At 30.4% G+C, this 10,817-nt stretch overlaps 5 non-coding genes across 5 annotated transcripts; 3 read left to right on the top strand and 2 right to left on the bottom strand.

Annotated features, from left to right (window-relative positions):
• The first annotated feature begins 342 nt into the window (after positions 1 to 342).
• Positions 343 to 461, top strand: LOC113401728 (5S ribosomal RNA). Its single transcript, XR_003369167.2, has one exon. It is a non-coding gene; the product is annotated as a 5S ribosomal RNA (ribosomal RNA).
• Positions 462 to 3,190: 2,729 nt separating this feature from the next.
• On the bottom strand, positions 3,191 to 3,309 carry LOC113401726 (5S ribosomal RNA). The gene has a single exon (XR_003369165.2). It is a non-coding gene; the product is annotated as a 5S ribosomal RNA (ribosomal RNA).
• Positions 3,310 to 4,154: 845 nt separating this feature from the next.
• On the bottom strand, positions 4,155 to 4,226 carry Trnah-gug (transfer RNA histidin (anticodon GUG)). Its single transcript has one exon. It is a non-coding gene; the product is annotated as a tRNA-His (tRNA).
• Positions 4,227 to 5,283: 1,057 nt separating this feature from the next.
• On the top strand, positions 5,284 to 5,402 carry LOC113401727 (5S ribosomal RNA). The gene has a single exon (XR_003369166.1). It is a non-coding gene; the product is annotated as a 5S ribosomal RNA (ribosomal RNA).
• Positions 5,403 to 10,468: 5,066 nt separating this feature from the next.
• Positions 10,469 to 10,587, top strand: LOC113401722 (5S ribosomal RNA). The gene has a single exon (XR_003369161.1). It is a non-coding gene; the product is annotated as a 5S ribosomal RNA (ribosomal RNA).
• The last annotated feature ends 230 nt before the right edge of the window (positions 10,588 to 10,817 follow it).

Raw genomic sequence — 10,817 nt, 5'->3', positions numbered from 1 at the left:
GAAACCTTACCCAAATGCAAAGAGATTTTATGTTAATTACTCAAGTTTTATAGTTAATTTTAAAACAAAGGTCTTTTTTTATTTTAAAAAATACCTACATATAATGTTGTATTTTAATATATTTGCTATATGACTTTTGTTGGAATTTAAGTGTAGTAAATTTTTCTAAACAAACAGTCAAAAAGTAAGTGATTTTTCTTGATTTCATTTTAGTTTAAATATTCTAAATAATTAAATAAGATTATTCCAAAGTTTCATTATATGTATGCAAATTTTCAACATTTATATAGTAGTTAATTGTGTGGTAAGCGAAATATATTTTTAAAATTTGATTTTATGTCAGCCAACGTCCATACCACGTTGAATACACCGGTTCTCGTCCGATCACCGAAGTTAAGCAACATCGGGCGCGTTCAGTACTTGGATGGGTGACCGCCTGGGAACACCGCGTGTCGTTGGCCTTTTTACATTTTTTTAATTTACAAAATAAAATTTAACAGGTTTTAATTCTATATTATTTTTTTGGAAAAGTAAACATAATTTTTTATTTTCTTACATAGCTGAAAGGTTACAATTATTGTTAACTTTTTAAAATATTTCTTACGCTGATCTTTTATTTAATAACATTAAACATTTCTTTTCGTCTGTAATATTACAAAAATATTATAACTACCTAATTTATTATTATGAAAAGAAAATAATGAATTATAAACAATTTATATTGAATGCGCCTGATCATTATTTTTATCAATATTACTCGACGACGTTTCCTTATATCTTATTTTAGTAATTATGAATAATATGATTTACTTAGGTTAGTCGCAGACACCTACAATACCAGCCAATTACATTTTAAGTATATATTTAACGTTCAAGCTTAAAATATTCTCATTAGCGCATCTATAGAACAATCAGTAAAATAGCAAGGCGAAATATTCTCCAAAAAAATTGCTGTATTTTACTCTTTAGCCATAAATGTCACAAGAACTTATATATTATTCCAAATTGTATGTACAGGTCAGAGATAGAAGAGATGGATGAAAGATTTCGACAGTTTTCAATGTTCCAAATTAGATTATAACGTAACGGTATTTACAAATCTATGGTGAATCAAACTCCACTTACATATCAAAGAGTTTGTAGCATGAACTGTTCCAAAGTTTTTCTTCAAAAACAATTAATTACAATAATGTACCTACAGCTTATATACTTATTACCAATGACCTAAGACGCGACATATGTAAAGGTCAAATATAGTTAGTAATATTATATAAAAATGTATACGTCACGTGGTTGTCATTGATTAAATGACTAGTTTCGCACGCGATAGTGACCATCTCCTATTACAAGGATGATACACTAATGACCCGCATTGTGAATATTATATCCATGTGTGCATATATATGTACTCAATACACACATACATGTGTGGTCTGTTTTTATAATCATGTGCATTTGACGAAAAAAGACTGAAATTATGCTGTCAAGTTTAGAACGTAATAACATTTAGAAAAAGACAATGATATAGTGTCAATACGAATGGGAAGCTTCTTAAAATTCGTTATACATACTGTAGTGTACACAGTATTATATTTATATTTTATATGAGTATATATTATCTGTGTATGTATCTGTCAGCTCGCTTTGCGCACACGCACCGTCTTCACCGCGCGCCAATTTTTATATATCTTATTTTCCCGCGCTTTCCGCGATGTGTGTCACTCGAGATGACAGATACATAAATACACAGATAATATATATTTATATAAAATATAAATGTAATACTACTTATATGTTATTACAGATCTGTGTACACTACACATACTGTACTTAATGTTAAAAAAATTATATATAAATGTTACTAATATATTATAAAAATGTGAAATCTTTTTTATATGGGTCGCAGCCTCACGCTCGCAACGAGAGACCACCTCCATGGTACCATATTATTGTATTGTTACCTATATATTTCAAATGTAAGTTCAGTTGTTTGGTGGAAAATAATATTAAATTCCTTGCAAGATTTGACCACATACTAAATATCATGTAATTAATAAAATAAGAATTCAAATAATACTTGCATTATTTATTACGATTTTATGTACTCCATAAACAAATATATACCTACGTATTTGTTAACATATATTTGAAGATGAAGAAAAAATCTACACGCGTATTAATAAACATTTCACGAACTCAAATAAGCTGTTGCATAAATTAGTATGCAGATGATCTAAATTAAAGTGAATTTGATTGATTGGTCTCATAATACACCCGCATGGTGTAAAATTTGCTCAACAATTGGGCACTTAACAAACATTTTCATATTTGTAAAACACTTGTTTTGACTAGTGTTGTTGTTAAGCGGTTATTTATTATTCTTGTATAGAAAAATGCCAAGAAAATGCCATACTTACAAATTGTTTTTACAATCTTTCATTTAACTTTACAGGATTGTATTCGAATCTTGTTTTCTGTCCGAATTATACTAACATATAACGGTCCAACATTTTCTATACAACAAAAGTAAAACTCAGCTGAATCGTAACTGAGGGCCGATGTTACTTATTTATATCATTATGATATTATCCCGATTATATTCTGATCCAAATTCGATCGAATTGCAACTGAACCGTTATGAACAGAATACGAAAATGGATTCAATTACGATATAGTGACAATTTGTTAGAAAAATTGGCGCCCAGTTCCACATTACCGATAGATCTGATCGAATTGGATGAAGACGAAGATAAGGTTGATCAAAAAGTGTTTCCAGGATATGGACCTGAAATATCGCTCTGAAGCAAATTTACCACGTTTGCTTGAGAAATCTGATAAGATTTACTCGATCTAAAAGTTAGCGATTACTATCATTAATTATTAGTCAGGGCATATTATTAAAACTTTATTCATTTAAAAATGGAATTGTACGAATAAATACGGTCTGGAACAGAGATACAAAAAAAAATATTTAAAAAAATAAAGACCGTCTTCAAAAACACCAAGAAGTAAAAGCAAAAAAAAAATTGGTTACATTTGCACAATTATGATTTCCTACCCAAACCAATTTTATTTTACAATTCCAGTACAAAAAACAGCTAAACTAAAAAACAATATACTTTGTAATAACTATACTATAACTTTTTAATTACAGGAATTATATTTTATAAAAATTTGCTAGAACTAAAAAAGCCAACGGCACACGGTGTTCCCAGGCGGTCACCCATCCAAGTACTGAACGCGCCCGATGTTGCTTAACTTCGGTGATCGGACGAGAACCGGTGTATTCAACGTGGTATGGACATTGGCGACAGTTTTAAAAAAATAACTTTTATGTTAGTCTTATTGGAACCAAAATTGTTGATTTATATAAGAAAACTTTTAAGGGAAATTATAACAAATATAGGTTAAATATTTATTTTCGTAAATTTTTTAATAAAATACTTTTTGAGTGGCTACATATAATAAAAATGTCGTCCAGAATTATTTCAGCCACGGTTGTTTAAATATCAAGGCTATCACGCTAGTGCATGGTATCTGTAAGTCCTCATAATTGTAGTGTGTGCTCAAACACAGATCCGATGGCACGACCAATCCGACACGACTGGAATGTGTTAGGAGCGAGACCAATTGCTTTACGCGCTTCCCGAGGCACGGCTAGAAAGTAACTCCGAATTCCAGGCTCGGCGCTGCTGAAACACACAACTACTATAACCAACATTAAATTTTTAAATAGCGATTGATCTAATATATATCGTATTAGGTATTTAGAATATTAATGGCTTACGATTACAAAGTTAATTTAATTTTTTTTAGCATTTGTATAAAAACCTATATTCCCGTCCCGACTCTGCCGGATGAAATAAGATTATTTTTTTATTCCCGATCGCAGCGCCACCCGGATTCAACCTAAACCATAGACCATACATACGCAAAGACAAACAAAATGACATCGCAATCGGTCTAACCGTTATGGAGTAATTCAGTGACATACACACGTACAAAATATTTATATATGTTTAGATATTATGTACAAAATGGCTCACATTTTATTTTAATGTTTCGGATTGTACATTTATTGCAAATTTTTTTTTCTAAAAAATATAATTAAAAAATAATCAAAATTAAAGCTCCGCCGTAACAGTGATTGACACTGCCGTGACCAGGATTCGAACCTGGGTTACTACGGCCACAACGTAGGGTCCTAACCACTAGACGATCACGGCTATCGGAGCAGTGAGTGTTTCGTTGAAATAACAAATCAGTTGAATGAAGTATCGATGCGACATCTTTCTCTTTCATTTGTATGAAATTCGAAGAAGATAAGAAGTCATGCGTTTGTTGAGACATGGCCTATGGGGAATGTTCGCATTAACCAATGTTCTTTTTTTAAACATTTTTTTTTTTAATCGAATGGTCATTTCATTAGTTACCTATTTTTTTATAGTATTATATTATGTAATTTAAGCGAATTGATGATTTGATCGAAATATTATGCCTACATCACTAAAATAGACTTGTAACCCGTTCTGACTTTAACATATCAGTAAATAGTAAAAAGTTTTACTTATTTTAAGACTTAAAAATATATTATAGGTATTTTACATTCTATTAAAGTATACAACTTGGAATTATTGCAGAACGATGTACATAAGGTATCGGAGCTATGTAACGTAATATATATATTTTTTAATTAATCATTACATTGTTGAATAAACTATTATTTATTATATTATAGATACATACAACACAAAACATTACAATCTATTCAATAAAATCCACGCCATAGATAAACAAATACCACAATTGTCCGAAACAAGCAATTATTCGAATTAATGATCAAATTATTTTGGTTTCGATATAGGTACAGATACAATAATTCATTTAAAGGATTTTTATACCTATTTATATAACGTTAAAAGTCAGTCTCGTCTGTACACACTATTGATATTATTGCGTATTTAATTCTAAATTGTCGTCAAATTACATCAGCAATTTGTGACACGTGTCTAACTAAAATAAAGAAAAGAAAATGGTGGACATATTTAACCGCCAAATGTATTGTTTAAGCATATGAATAATAATATTATCTATTAAATACTAGGTTTGGTTAGTACCTATTTTTTGTGGTAAAACCAACTTTAGTATCATATTATTTTATAATAAACATCTATAAATGTACCTATATATATTAATGTACCTTGCGATAATTTTAAATACTTCTATAGCAACATTTATTTCAATGGGAAGTGGGATATATACAAAAAAATTAATCCGCTATCAGCCAACGTCCATACCACGTTGAATACACCGGTTCTCGTCCGATCACCGAAGTTAAGCAACATCGGGCGCGTTCAGTACTTGGATGGGTGACCGCCTGGGAACACCGCGTGTCGTTGGCCTTTTTGACATTTTAAATACGTAACATATTTTTTATAAATAATAAAATAAATTAATCAGAGAATAAGTGTGAAATAAAAAATAATCTATATATTAAAAAGAATATATTTCTGAAGTTAAAATTCACCTAATAATCACAACTATATAATGCACGCTGACCCATTAAACCAGGAGCGTGCATGCGGGGAACAATTTACCCAATTACCCCCTATTTTATGTAACAAGCTCATTTATTAACAATAACCATACCTCGTTATGTTCGTCAATTTTGTATTAATGTTGTAATTGGTATAGCATAGAATAGTATATTATTTTTTTTGTATTTTATAGGCTCGCATATAAAACAAATAGATAAAAAAAAAGTTATTACCTACAATTAAAAAAAAAGTACAATTTTATAATTAAGATGGTTCAACAATTAAAACTGTATACTTTAAGTTATTTTAAATAAGGTAGATTCATTATCATACCATTTATTGCAATGAAAAAAAAGCCTCAACTAAATTGTCCTATTAATTTAACTTAATTGAATACTTTTTAAGCACACTGTGGTATTTCATAAAAAGCAAATTTTCAATATCAAGATAACCTTTAGATTTTATAAACTGTAGAAGTTTATAATGACTTTAAGATTCACTGATAGGAGACGTATAGTTTTCGATTTTCTAAAATTTTAAGAAATAATTGATTAACTAGAGTATTTTAGTTCAAGGGCAACAATAATCCCTTATAACTGAATTATATCGTATATTAATTCATTTCGACTAGACTCGCTTTTTATTTATATTTACCCAACTAACCAAACCGAACGAACGTCAAATCATCGGAGACGCAAACTACTGTTATAAATAAAGCAACAAAATTTATCGAAAACCATTGCTTCTCTTTACCTTTCACAGCGGGATGGTTATGGGCCAAAGTTGAGAAGCCGAGGCATTTACCAAAACTGTTTTGCATCCCAGAAAATGATTTTAGTACCTTATGTCATTGCAATAAGGATCATAATCTTGATATCAATAATCAACTAAATGCAAGGGATGCAGTTGTTATGATATAATGTGAGCCATTTATAACGTATTGTGCTTTGATTGTGTACGTCACTTCAGACTAGTTTTGTGCGATGGATGATGTTCATATGAGAGTAGGAAATGGTTATGTCCCAAGATCTGAAGCCAAGTTTGAAACGTTCAAATGGGTTGGTGTTATCGGTACGTTACTCCGGTTTATTGTCTTCGAATTCTCTTTCGAGCGTGAAATCTGACGGTTATGGAGACGCCGAGGATATTTCAAATGGATTTATTCTGATGTCAAAAGTTTATGGTGCTAGAAACACTGGACAATATTTTACTGTTTTTACAAAGTATTATTTTAATTTACTCATCAAATATTGTTGGTAATAACACCTCCCTGATTATAACTATATACTTTTAAAATTTGTTAATATTATTTATAAGTAAACAAAAATAATATCGATAAACTAGTATTCCCATTTAAAGATTTTTTATCAAAAAGATTTCATTGAAATGGCAACGGCATTATAAAACCGCGAACAAAGCATACCATCCACAACCTTGGATTAACAGCCGTATTTATTTGAGCGATTCAATTTTTGATATCGGTTGAAATTCGGCGCCCATATCCTATAGAAAATACACCCCTCAAAGTGAACGAAGCAAGTATCATTTTAGATCAAACACGTGATAACGGCTATAAGAACACCCCTATTATTTGATACAATAAAAGTGAAGTGTCGACATATTCCGCATTCTGCTGCGAAATTACTGCAAGGATGATTGACCGAACTGATGTCAGATATGAAAACAGTTCTGAACCGTATTGATTAAGGAATTAAATTCAAAGTTGAATAACATTAAGTGGGATTGATAAAAGATTTTGGGGTGACAGAATGGTAGAACCGCGATATCGCTAGCAATGTAAAGGTCGGTAGGCAGGCAGATACGTACTAATGGTGATTGAGAAAAATATTGCTCTCGTACCGGTCCAAATAACTCGTGGATGTCTTCATGAATATTGAAGATATATCTTCGATATTTTATTTGATTGTACTTTTAGTAGTCCAGACTACTCTGTTGTTAATGTAAGTCGTAAAATAAACAGGGAAATAAACCTACTGTCTGAAGATAGTCATAACTTAAAAGACGATATACTTACAGTGTAAACGTAGGTTTAGAAATATTAAAGAAATCCAATAAAAAAATATCAATAACTCAAAAAAATTAAAACTGCATTGTACAAATTTATATAAAATACCGACGCAAAATCTAATTTGAATATTAGAATACAATTCACGCATGTATGACACAACACATTAATCGTTGAAGATTACCCTTGGATTATTAATATTCAGTCAACTAGCCGAAAAAGGGGTGACTACATTGGACTGGCGCGTCGCATCCAGGAACGCGTGAATAATCCAGATAATTAATACGAGGAATTATTTCTCAGAAATAACCATTGGATTTATGAGAGTTGAAAGGCAAATTTTTGCTCAAATTCAATTCAAACTCCATACTAAACTAGTTATTTTTTGCTATGATTACCATTAAATATTATTTATGAATTTGAAGAAAAATGCTAAAATTTGCACGGAAACTTCCTGATATATTATTAACCTCTTTTATGGTATAAATTAAATAATTATGTGTACACATTTGATAGACATATTAACTATCAGCCCATCAAAATTTGCCCCAATATTATTCCCTTTTAAATGTAATCTAATTAGAAACATAATCCAGCACTCCACCGTACCAAAATAAGCTAACAAAATTGGTATCTTTTTTCTTACCCTATTTGAAATTTGAGGTATCGCTTCTATCCTAAATCTGTCGTCAGTAAATATTTTTTTATATAGGCATGAGGTTACGTTAGAGGGACGCGAGTTAGTTTAATATTTTTTCTTTTATGGACACTTGAATATTATTAATAATTTAATAAAAAAATATTAAACTGTTAAATAACGCTGTGCTATAAAGGTCTACAGTAAAATGCACGTAAGTAAAGATGTATTTCTGACAATAGAAAAAATAATTGAAACAGAAAAAACTTTAAAGGTTTCAAAACCTCCTAAGAGTTTAGGTAATCATCTAATAATTGTAATGATCTATATCATTAAGAACTTTAGAAATATTGTGATGGTTCAATGAAGTTTATAATGTAGAGCTAACAAGAAATATAGCCCGACCAATAGTTGATTATTATCATTAATGTAAGGATATCCTTATTAGATACGATTGTCATCTCTACACATTCCTAGATCTGTCCAAATCTGAAGCTGCCAGGGGTGAATACATTACGATTTCCAATTTGAAAATTGTCAGTACTAATATTGCTTTCGACAATCGAATAACGTAATCACGTTAGAGTGTGATTATTTCCAATTAGTTATATGATAAACAATTTAAAAACTTTCGGGGATTTTCCATTCAATTTAATATTCACTTTCAGTTCAATCTATGTAAGTCTATATCTATATGAATGAGACATTTTAGAAGTAGTTAAGTCATCATAGTAATTTTTATCAAATGTATTTTTTTAAATGAAACTTTTTGGTTGTGAAATTTATATTTCAAGGTCGAATCTAAACGCGTCTCTACATAACGTAACGCAAATAATTTCAAGTCCCTTACATATACCAAGTTTCACATCCTATATTTTTTTACTTCATTTCATCAATAGATATGTGTATAAATCGCACTACTGAATTTTAAATCAGTTTCACTCTAATTGAGTTGAAATCTCAAACGATTGGTTCTGGTGGCAATAAAATTGTGTAATAGGTTTGTCACGTGGTAGCATATAGATGTTATACGAATTTATAATTGAGTTGAACTAAATTATGTATTAAAATTAACAATTAGTCCACATTACACGGCAAGTCACATTAATATGACAAAGTGTCACATCCATTACGTCGTTAATGTCAACAAATTACTCTAAAACAACATCAATCTTATAGCTAATTATAATGACGCGACGCTTTGAAAATAATTAGAATTTACTGGTTTTGTACACGCAACTATTTGTCGACGTGACTACTGTGATAGGTACTTAGGATAATTCAGAATGTTTACACTGGCTGTGGATCAAGGAATCATAAATCTCAAATGAAATTTTGTACTCATAAAAAAAATTCTAATTGTCAATTGGTGGCAGTGCTAGATGCCACCCATATTCATATAATCAACCGCGAAACAGCAATACTCAATATTTTTCAGTCTGGTTTGAAAGGTTAATGAGCCAGTGTAACTATAGGAACAAGGAATATAAAATCTCAGTTCCCAAGGTTATCTAAAAAGTGGTTTCAACTTTATACGGCACCATGTCTATGACCGTTTTAAACGTTCGCCTATGAATGCCATAGAAAATATATTTACTGTCAATAAATATTTTCTTATTAGGATACCGGAAGTATTTCTTATGAACAAGGCCTTAGTTCTAATTTTATGTTTTTCATAAAATACTTTAAATAATTTTATAAAAGTTTGAACGTCGACTTTTCTTTCAAAGTCTCTTAACACCTTCAGACATTTATAGCATCGAGTTCTACGTCGAGTTTCGAATGTAAAGTACACACAGAATAGTTCCACAGCATGTAATCATGTTCTAATCTATATGCACTTATAATTAACTGTCATACACATCCAATATTCTCATATAGACAATTGCGTCACAATTGTTAATCAGTCGATGTTATCTGCAACTAATTAGTTCTAATATCACTTGCTTAATTGCCCCTAATTAACCAATCTTATCTATTGTAATTCATAACGCGGATACCATTGATTAAATTAAGTCCGAAACATTTATTTTCAATGATAATCTATAATATATTAACAAAGGAATTTAAAGAAGGAAACGATTTGTTTAGGGTATTTTTTATTTGCTTTGTACTCTGAAGTTTATATCTTACATTTATTAGTGAAATGTTTTAATATTATAATTTCATTGTTCTTAATTAATTTCAGTATACATTTATTTATTATTTAATGAAAGACCAAAAGGTCTCATTGAGCACAAGCTGTTTTAAAAATTTATTTTTATTTTCGCCAACGTCCATACCACGTTGAATACACCGGTTCTCGTCCGATCACCGAAGTTAAGCAACGTCGGGCGCGTTCAGTACTTGGATGGGTGACCGCCTGGGAACACCGCGTGTCGTTGGCTTTTTTATAGTTTTAACATAATTTTTCTATTTTCATTATATTTCGAATATTCCTATTTTATGAATTATTATTATTACAAATTAATTATATTATTGATAACTTGGTAGTTGGGTTTTATAAAAACCCGTTTAGATAGATGCTACACACTTGTCACTTATTGGTAGAGCGAATGAGACAGGGTTATTTTAAGAACAAGGGACGTAGTTTCTTAGTTCCCAAGGTTGGTTGTCA

This window comes from Vanessa tameamea, chromosome 20, assembly GCF_037043105.1.
Source record: "Vanessa tameamea isolate UH-Manoa-2023 chromosome 20, ilVanTame1 primary haplotype, whole genome shotgun sequence".
Lineage (NCBI taxonomy): Eukaryota > Metazoa > Arthropoda > Insecta > Lepidoptera > Nymphalidae > Vanessa > Vanessa tameamea.
This window is presented reverse-complemented; position numbering and strand designations above follow the sequence as displayed.